Source organism: Coffea arabica, chromosome 5e, assembly GCF_036785885.1.
Source record: "Coffea arabica cultivar ET-39 chromosome 5e, Coffea Arabica ET-39 HiFi, whole genome shotgun sequence".
Taxonomy (NCBI): domain Eukaryota; kingdom Viridiplantae; phylum Streptophyta; class Magnoliopsida; order Gentianales; family Rubiaceae; genus Coffea; species Coffea arabica.
The window spans coordinates 31932453-31943470 of record NC_092318.1 but is presented as its reverse complement, the minus strand read 5'-3'; the positions used below and the strand labels follow the sequence as shown (position 1 = coordinate 31943470).

General features: G+C 36.6%; 1 long non-coding RNA gene across 1 annotated transcript; it reads left to right on the top strand.

The window, feature by feature from the left end:
- The first annotated feature begins 2289 nt into the window (after positions 1 to 2289).
- LOC140006247 (uncharacterized) lies at positions 2290 to 5346 on the top strand. Its single transcript, XR_011813882.1, has 3 exons — positions 2290 to 2524; positions 4409 to 4465; positions 5215 to 5346. It is a non-coding gene; the product is annotated as an uncharacterized lncRNA (long non-coding RNA).
- Positions 5347 to 11018: the final 5672 nt, after the last annotated feature.

Genomic DNA, 11018 nt, shown 5'->3' with positions numbered 1-11018 from the left:
TAGATTTTCGGTTCCTTGTTTGAGAATTCTCCAGCATGCATCAAAAATAGATTCTTAATAAATAGTTCTTAATAAATAGTGCATAAATTCGGGAACTCAAATATAAGTCCTTTTAAGGCCAAGCGGAAGCGTAAATTCACGTTTGAATTCGGGTAAAAGTTCCTGACCAGACAAGGCTACGGTGCGTACTTTATAGAAACATAAATTGGACAGCTACTTCGTCACATGAGAATACACAGGAACTTTAAAAAGCATTGTTCACCGCATGGATGACATAAGCAAACAAGGAATCTGGTTTCATTGGCCATGTAGCAAAACAAAAGTGACTGCAATTCTAACAATCCGTAGAGCCCACTGATTTGAAAAGTTGACCGAATTTATGAATCATACGATGCAATTTGGGCCACAGCATAAAGATGACATTATGGATGAATTCATACGACATGCAATTATAACGGTAATTGTTTATCACATCCATTCATGCCATCAGCAACCAAGACTTGCAAAAGTAAAAGGCAAAGCCAAAACATAAAATCCGAAACACAGAGCCGAATTAGGAAACAATCATGGAACTTGACAAAAAACCATGAAACAAAACTTTCAGCCGTGCAAATTACTATGAATTATTAAATCCAAATTATTTCCTAATAATCAATCATATGGGCTTTGATACCACTTGTTAGGGCGATTATTTATATTTAACCTTTTGGTGAAAACTATCACCTATGTAACCCAAGATCTTATGGCGATTATTAAGAAATAAATTAACGATAAAATTGCGAAAGCGTACCTGGATTCATATCGACAAACTGATATATGAATCTCCAAGGGTATTGGGGTGGCCTTCCAAGTCAACACGTATTCGCTGATTCTTGAGAAAGCCCTTTAGTATCTCTCTGATATCTTTCCTGACAATGCGATATCAGGGAAGAGTTATATTTTGTGGTACTAGAAAATACGACAAAAAAGATACATGTGACTTGAAGACCATAACCCTATTTATAGGTAACATTCTTGTTACCTTTTGGAACCCTATTTCAGCCCATCATAGAAATAGGAGTCCTTAAGTCTCTATACATTAAAGACCCACATCCTATTAGATATATTAAGTCCAAACCATATTTGATCACTTTAATTGGACTTAACCTTATTTGACAGTTTGCAACCCATAATTATTCACATATAAGTCCAACGTTGGATTAAGGATCCAACAATATCTCCTCTTCATGATTATAAATATAGTGGATTTAAGTGAGTTTAATTGTGCTAAGGGTACTAACCCAAGTATCGTATGCACTAGTTCAAGAGAGTTTTAGGGGTCCATGCCCCAATTTGAGAGGAGTTGGTTAGACATCAAACCAAAAGAGCAAGTCATGGATTTTTGAGCCATTAAACATTTAGTGTTATTTAGACTTTTTTGTGTTTCCAGTTTTAGGTGCCTTTTGATCTTAGAAATTATTGCCTAGATTATGTGTTTTCTCTTTTGTACTCTCTTTCTATTATAGTAAATCTGTTACTTTCTCTGTTTGATTTATTTGTTATGTTGTTATTATTATTATTATTGAGTTGTCAAGAACCCTATTATTCTCGTTGGTCAATTTTCTAAAACCTAACCTAACAAATTGGTATCAGAGCTTCAGGTTTGGGATTCTTAATGACAATAACAGGTTTTGGGCGCCCAAATTTAAGTCAAAATTTAAGTTTGAGTTGGCTAGCAAGATATTCATATTTATCATTCTTGATGTAAAAAATATTTTTATTTCTAAAGTGTATTCAAGATGTGTAATATTTATTGATAAGGTACTAAACATATTTGAAATAACTTTCATAAAATTTTTCAAGAGAATAGAGTGCAAACCATATCAAGACTAACAATTTCTTATTAACAAAAGAAAGGGGTCCAACACGCTTCCATACATTAGATCTGTGAAAATCCTAGATAAATTTTTGAGTAAGCCTTGTATATATTATTTTCAATTTTTCTATTAGAAATAATACTTGGTCGATCAAATGTTTAAATTTAAAATTTTATAACAAAATCAAAAATTTATAGATATTTAGGGATGGTGTAAAATATATATATAACAAAAGTTGGGAGTTAATGTGTGAATTAATAACACCACAACCCTTAGTAAGCAAATTAGTTGCTATCAAATGACTAAACTAACCCTTCATATTAGCAAATCCTCCATGCGGCCATCAGACTCCCTATGGATTGAGTGGAGAGCTTAGGAATCATCAACCCACCGACTGAAGATGCATTGTGATCCACTACCTTGATATTAACGGCTGAGAGGAACAAAAGAAAGAAAACAAGAGCCAACGAAATTTCTTTCATCTTCAGTTCTGAATCTGTGCGAAAGAGTGAGAGAGAGGGAGTGTTTTTTATTTCTGTACAGCCACAAACGGTGAGTAAGAGTGTAAGAAAAAAAAAAAAACTCAGGGCCTTGCAACGTGAGGACTGAAGGAGGAAGGAGCTGCCTGTACTCAGCTTCATATCAGTTTTGGTTGTAGGAAAAGGGAGGTAAACTGCTGTAAACTCTCTTCTTTATCTGGTATAGTGAATGTCTAATCTGCATGTTACGATTTAGCAAGAAAAAAATGAGTTCTTGACCCATGAAACATTCTGTTTGGTGATTATCTAAATGATGTAAGAAGACTAGAGGCTCGCTGGAAATTTTTCCAGTTCCACCTGAAAGAAAGGGCCCGAATGTGTAGCATTAACTGTACACATGGAGTAGTTTTCTGTTGGAAGATTTAACTACACGTTGTTTCCTTGTCTCACCTGAGTAATTAGAGCAGAGTGATAGCTAGAGTGAAAACTTTGCAAAGGTGAGTTGGTAGTTCTATCTAGCTAGCCGAGGAGGGAAACAAAGAATTTTTCAAGGTTCCTTGACAGATTTTAGGGTCCAAATTCCTAAGTTGAACTTAATACCTTGCATAACAATGTAGTCTCAGCGTGCATGCAGGATCTGTGGGAGAAATGAAGTAGTTAAAGGAGAAGTTTAAAAGAAAATTTGATTGCTGCCAAAAATTTTACAGCTTGGCCGAGAGGAAGAGTTAAACTTCTAATTAGTTTCTCTTTCGAATTTAACAGGAAAACTCCCATGTGTGCTGGTTAAGACTGTTTTGTAACTTGATAAATAGATTTTGCATGTTGAATTTAACGATGGGAAACTGAAAGAAAGCTGAGTTAAAAGCTGAGTGGCTGAACAATTGCATGTCCGAGAGAGTGAAGCAGAATCTGATTCTGACCGTCCCTTTTTGGAGTTGAAAACACGAAAACTGGTTGTCGATGTCTTCATAAGAAATATAGGTCTAGGTCTTAGCTCCGAAATGATATATAATTTACCTCAATCTGATAAGTATAGCTCCGGTTATGATCAAAACACCAGAGAATGGCAATGCAGAATGTTGGTCGACGGAGTGAAGCAGAATGTGCTTCTGTCCAGCCATTTTTGACCTTGAAAATGTGACAAATGGATGTCAATGTCTTCATAATAAATGTAGTTCCATGTCTTAGCTTCGAAACGCTATAAAATTTGCCTCAATCCGATGAGTGTAGCTTCAGTTGTGATCAAAACATCAGAGGATGGCAAAGCTGCCTTCCTCGTTGCTTTTCTCTTGTTTCCCGAATGTAACTTGTTTTGATGCTGGCTTTGAGGAAACCATATTTTGAGCAGCAATTCTTCTAATTTCCAACTTTGTAAGCTTACATAAATGATAGTTACTGTTGCCTTGAGATTTAATGACTATATCTAGTTCTACGAGTAGAGTTAAACTAAGGCAAATGAGAGGAAAACTTATGATAGTTATGTACATAAATTAACTTTTAATCACTTAATCTTGTCTCACGAATATTTTAAATACTATAAAATTAGAGGGACTAGTGTAGTGGAATAAATTGGAAGAATATACAAAGCAGAATCTAGTTTAATCTAAAAGGGAAGGAATGAAAAGTTCACTAGCCTTAATCTTTAAATTTGGGTTGAAAACAGTTTAACCTTAGTTTAAACACCTTACAAGACCTTAAATTTGGAATACCTGTATATCTCCCTTGTTTGAGTTGATAAAATTGATAAATCTCAAAGAGAAATGTAAGAAAGAATTGCTGGAATTTCACATCTTGTTTAATAAGCTAAGGAACTTGGTTTCTAGTGATTTAAACCTTAAGTTGGTGAGATTTTAACGCTTAAAACATCTCTCCTTACACTTTAGAACCTTAGAACTTATGTTTGGGGTTGTACACAAAATTCCTAATCTTAAAAGTGTGAATCCAATGGGAGTTTTAAGAGTGCCAGATTGCTTGGATTAGTTGAACTATGTTTAGAGAATCCTAAAACTCTAAATAAACTTATTAGAATTCAATTAAGAATACCTGAATGATTGTAGTTGCATTTTACCTCAGGAATTGAGAGTGATCAAGGGTTTAACCCAGAAAGCGAAGCTTAATCGACCTTTAACGGTGAGTGTTTTCCGAATTTATGTGTTAAACTGCTTATGTGTACCTAAGTGAAATTATGTGACAAATGTACGTATTATGAAATATTGCTATGTGATCCATTGCAAGGTGTATCTCAATTGTCCCTCGCCTTCTATGACGGGAGTGTACTTTATCGCACTCGGCTTAGTTGAGCTTGAAGGTTGATAATTGATCAAGTAATATTGTAAGTGTGCATGACTGTAAGCCGTGTGTGTACTTTATCATACTGGCTGAACTGGGCCCCAAAACCCTCTGTTCAACGGACTATTCGAGCCAGCAAAGGGCTTGGTCGGGTAGGACGGTAGTTTTGGGAAAATGTTTCGGTATACTCGAGTATTACCACGAGATTGGGATTTCACTGCACCGATTACTGAATGTAAGGGGATTGTTTATTGTTTTGGAGGACATAAAGAGGTGAATTGGGAGAAAGTACAGTGATATTGAAATAAATGTGCAATGATATTGAAATGAATGTACAATGACAGTGAAATGAGTGTCTCTTGACACTAAAATGAATGCTCAATGAAATTGAAGTGGCTCTAATGCGAGCACCGTATCCTTTTAAAAGTGATTGTGCAGTGAAGTGTTTCCTCAATTGCTTAATGAAATTGATTGTACAGTGAAATGTGCACTACTTGCTTAATTGTACTGATTTAAGTGCTTATTGATTGTTGCTTGCATGGAAACCTCACAGGCATAAGCTCACCCTTTTAGCTTTGTTTTCCTTACAGGAGATTGGTGGTCAGGGAATGATCGAGAGATTTAGGTAGATAGCAAGAAGACTTTTGTGATTATACATCTTTTAGTATCTTGTTAAGGTTGAAACTTTGGTATTGAACTTGGTATTGTAAAAGATTTGAGCGTTTGGTTTTGGTTTATCAAAATGTTATCTCTGAAGTTAACATAAGTGAGTGAGTCCTGGCGAGAGCCAGGCAGGCGATCCGCTATCTTCTACGGTACACCCTAGGAGAAAGTGAGGCCGTCACAGGTGATATCAAAACTCTTCATGAGCTCAAGCCGGGTTACGGTTCTCGGACTGTGAGGAATGACCTATTAAGTATTGAAATAATTACTATTGCTATGGGAATTAGATATGTATGTTGGGTAGGAATCTTAAATATAGGTGATTTACGCTTAGGACTGGCCAGCCTGAGTTGTGAATTATCCTATTGTCAGATTCTTGTACCCGAGTACCAAATATTGTACCCGAGTACCAGATATTTCATTCAATGGTATATTTGTGAATTGGGAAGAATTTAGTATGTTGTATTATGATGTGACTACAAATCAGGATTAAAATTGAAAAAAAAGTAGAATCGAAAGGGCCAAGTCTAGCTTTTGAAATTTAAAAGTAAAGAACCAGTAGTGAGATCTTGAATAATTTTATTGGCCTTCGATGGTAAATAGATGATATGCCAACTCCTGCCTAAAAATATGGTTTTCTGACCTGAAATTTGAGTGAAATAGTAGTTCAAGTAAGGACCAGGTGCATCCTTTCGGCAGTGTGTTCTAGGGCATCGAATGACTAGTCGCTGTGACTGTTCAAGAGCTTACTTCCATCTGGATCGAGTGATACTCGTTTAAATGGGTAAAAGACAGAAGTTAGTAATAGCAAATGAGAGAGCTCATATTAGAATGTAAGAGATAAGGAAATTCATAAGGTTGTGACGTGACAGGATTCCAGAGTTGAAAACTAATATGAAAAAGGAACCAATGGAAGTAGAACCAGAAGAAGAAATTGGGTCTAATGGGACTGTCCAAAATTAGATTAATGAAAGTGAAGTTGAATCTAAACTACGGGTTGAGCTATTAGCTATGTGGTTATAATAATTTGTGTATTATTGAATTGTTTTCTTTCATGTTTATAAAGATTGAAGTTTGAGTTATGTATAAAAATATTGAATGTATCCATGAATTGTTTGGCTTTTAAAGTTGTATGAAATTGGTATGTATTGTAACTTGCATTGTTGTGCTATGTCACATAATGACCGTGTGTTTGCTTAGTTATCAAATTATGTGATTTGCTAGCTTTTGGATTGAGATTCCTTGTTAACCTAAGTATATGTAGTTAATTGTCAATTATTTATATAAATTGGTAGTGAGATATAGAAGTCGGACCACGACAACGAAACCGTAAACCTAGGCAAACTCAAGAGCAAGGGGAAGAACAGGAATTTGCAATTAACCAGAACCAGGAACAAGGAACCCATATAGGTGATCTAGTAGCTACTGCTTTAAATCGAATGACCGACCTTTTCGAGTGTATAGCACCTCGACAAGAGTGAGCGGTTGGGATTGTAAATCAACCTAGGGAACAGGAGGTAAAATCATCCATTACGAATTATACAAGGGTTGCATTTAAGAGATACAGGAAGCAACTTGGGAGTTAAAAAAAATGCAGAAGGGATGCACGGAACCTTATGATTAAAGGTATGAATTTCGAAGGCGAAATTTCTTTAAGGGTGGAAGAATGTGAAAACCCTAGATAAATTTTTGAGTAAGCCTTGTATATATTATTTTCAATTTTTCTATTAGAAAAAATAATTGGTCGATCAAATGTTTAAATTTAAAATTTTATAACAAAATCAAAAATTTACAGATATTTAGGGATGGTGTAAAAATATATATAACAAAAGTTGGGCGTTAATGTGTGAATTAATAAAACCACAACCCTTAGTAAGCAAATTAGTTGCTATCAAATGACTAAACTAACCCTTCATATTAGCAAATCCTCCATGCAGCCATCAGACTCCCTATGGATTGAGTGGAGAGCTTAGGAGTCATCAACCCTCCGACTGGAGATGCATTGTGATCCACTACCTTGATATTAACGGCTGAGAAGAAAAAAAGAAATGAAACAAGAGCCACCGAAATTTCTTTCATCTTCAGTTCTGAATCTGTGCGAAAGAGTGAGAGAGAGGGAGTGCTCTTGATTTCTGTACAGCCACAAACGGTGAGTAAGAGTGTAAGAAAAAAAAAGAAGAAAACTCAGGGCCTTGCAACGTGAGGACTGAAGGAGGAAGGAGCTGCCTGTACTTAGCTTCATATAAGTTTGGTTGTAGGAAAAAGAAGGTAAACTGCTGTAAACTCTCTTCTTTATCTGGTATAGGGAATGTCTAAGCTGCATGTTAAGATTTAGCAAGAAAAAAATGAGTTCTTGACCCATGAAACATTCTGTTTGGTGATTATCTAAATGATGTAAGAAGACTAGAGGCTCGCTGGAAATTTTTCCAGTTCCGCCTGAAAGAAAGGGCCCGAATCAAGGTTCCCCAACTAGGCCGAGTCCGAGACGACTCGGCCGAGTCATAACCGGAACGGCAGGTGCCGTTCCGATACTGATACCCAAATCGCCGATTACACCATATCCGATTTGAATCGCTCCGAATTAGCCGATATTGTGACAGCCCCGCCTCCCCCTAAGGCGAACCAGAGGGTTCGGCGGACCGCCTGCCCAGCTCTCGCCGGGACTCAGTCAGTCACTACAGTCCTCAAATAAATTATAATATAAATCTCAAATATTACATCAAATTCTCCAATAATTACATGTCATAAGCGAAGCGGAAACAATTCCCCAAACTATACATAAAATGATTCCAAATCCAAACTGTACAAGATATATGCCATCCAGTCACGTGAATAAGTACTACAAGCCTTCCTTCGCCACGAGCCCTGTGGAGGGGAATAAAATATTTTTGGGGTTAGTTAGAAGCTCAGTGAGTAACCAATAAAATCAGTAATCAAATATATTTCACAATAATGCATTTCGATGATGTCATGATTCCAAGATCAAATGTACGTATTTTTGCTCTCGTGAGCCAGTGAAATCATTGCACTTAAACACCCAACGCTCAAATAGATCACTTGACTAACCAGGGTAAAAATGTAATTAGGGAAAAACATTTTAACTATTTGGTGATTACAAACAAAACCCAACTATACTAGTGGTGGTGCCAAAATTTCCCCGTGTCGGCCCCTGCTAAGGAAAACAAAAGAAAAGGGAGTAAGCTAGAAGCTTAGTGACTAACCAGGGTAAAAACGTAATTTTTTTACATGTCAACATTTGCACAGTGAGAGCAAAGCAAAAGCAGAAAAGTAACACCACATGGTAAGGATACGGGTGGCTCCCAAGCCAACTCATTTGTCGAGCTTGATCACTGGTTGACCCTTGAGATCCTGAGCCACACAGCTCGTTTCTCTTAAAGGATCCCCCATAGAGAGACCATGAGCCTCAACTCAAGTCACGAGAAATGCTCTAAAATATTTTTCAAGCAATAAATGCTCTAAAATCGTAGTTCAAGCAATAAATGCTCTGGTTCAAGCAATAAATGCCCTGGTTCAAGCAATAAATGCCCTGGTTCAAGCAATAAATGCTCTGGTTCAAGCAATAAATGCTCTGGTTCAAGCAATAAATGTTCTAGTTCAAGCAATAAATGCTCCATAACAATTCACAAAATCATATTTCACAGGTATCAATAGCAACTAATGGGGTTTAGATCGAGTGCGATAAAGTACACCCTCGCCTAAGTGCCCATTTTTCATAGTAAACTCATATTAGTATTGAGTTACACAGAAACCCTAATTACTCACCTAAAGAGCAAGTATAACAAGAGAAAGTACGGAAATGAATTCAAGTCGCCAGCTAGTGGGCCCCACCGGCTCCGTCTAGCTCACCACCGTCTGAAATAGAAGATTGCATCACAATATATCACAAACGGCTACTACCATGCATAACTCAAGTAAAACGGCAAAATCGACACATGCATGCGCGGAAACGGCATACAGAAACGGAAATGGCAGCACAACCGTTTTGGTGTCAAAAACTGTTTTGAAGACAATCGAAGCTACGAGTGTCGGATCAAAGTGCATGAGGTACCTTTGCGAAGCTAAGAGGAAGGGCTACAATTTTCATGAAGACACCTTAATCTAGATCTGAATGGAAGCAGGTCGAAAGTATGGAAAACAGTACCAGAAGTTTGCATTTTAGGGTGACGGACAGGGTCTGTTTGCTGAACTATAACTCACAGCTCACAAATCAAAATCAAGAAATTCCAAAGGAATTGGAAAGATATCTCATAATGCTAAAACTTTTATGTTTTGGTTAAAACCTGAATCAATACAGGGCAGGGTGAAAAACGGGTCCAAAGTTCCTGTCAGAACTGTCTAAATTCAAAGGCAGTTCTGACAACTGATCTTGTTGTGGTCATAACTGGAGTTAGGGATCTCAGATTTGGATGTACTTTATACCGTTTCGAACCTAAGATATAAACCTACAATTATTATGAAGACCTCCAAGGCCAAATCATGCATTTTCATGGTCAAAAATGGAAAACTCCACGAAAACAGAAATCTGGGCACAAAACAGGGTTCATGAGCAGTCAAGGGTATTTCGGTCATTTCACATGATACAGTACTCTGATTGGTCTGAAATTTTGTAGGAAGCTAGTTAACACCATTTGCTACAACTTTCATGTTTTACCCTAAGCCTGATTCGGCCTCTAACATGCCCAAATAAATCCGGTCAGAACAGGGCAAAAGCAAACCCTAAACCTGGAATTTCGTATCAAACCAGAAATTTTCCACAACCAACTTCAACTAACATATACAAGCTTCATTTTACACCATTACCAGCCATCATACCATGATCAAACCACTTTCCTCATACAAAACAGAAAAATAACAAGAATAAATCAAAATTCATCAAACCTTCACTTCCAACCATAAACAAACCATAATCACACCATATGTCATCATATTAAACCACTAAAGCCACCAATTGAACATTAGCAAAGCTAAAGGGAAAGATTCTTAACAACTCACCTTGTAACCTCAAGACAACAAGCAACTTAGCACCTTTGTTTCTCAAACCACTTCACCACTCACCTTAATCCTACCAAGAGAAAGGTTTTTATGGAGCAAATCAAAGTTTTAGCGGTTGGTTTGTGAGATCAAGGCAAGAAATTGAAGAAAGAAGTTGGAGGTTTCTTTCTTTTCTCTCCCTAAGGAGTTCGGCCAAGAGAGCTTCAAATGAAGAAATAAAATGGCCAAAATTTGCTTTAAGATGGTAAAAATATCTTGGTCAAAAGTCCAAGGGTGAATTGAATGGTGACACTTGTGACCTTTTAGCTTAAAACTTATCTTTTTGTCTCTCTAATACAAATCTCTTAGCACATTGTAAAATAATAACACTTAATACAAACCTCCAACAAGTTGTCAAAAATATATTGCATTTACCGTACTAGCGGGTCCCACGTCCATAATACACTTCAAATTTAACGTGGACTAATTCGTATCAAGGAAATGATTTCAAAATTTTATTCCTTTATAAAAATGTATAGAAAATTAATATCTTGAAGAAAGGTACAAAATTATAAACAAGGAAACAAAATAATGTCTAGAAAATATATAAAAATTTTCGAGTTCTCACACTCATTCTTTCGGGGCGTCACAGATATCGTCTGAATTAGAACCGTGTAGCAAGATAACGGCCAAATTCTCGGATTCGACTTGGATATGTACCGGTAAACAAGTTTAAACT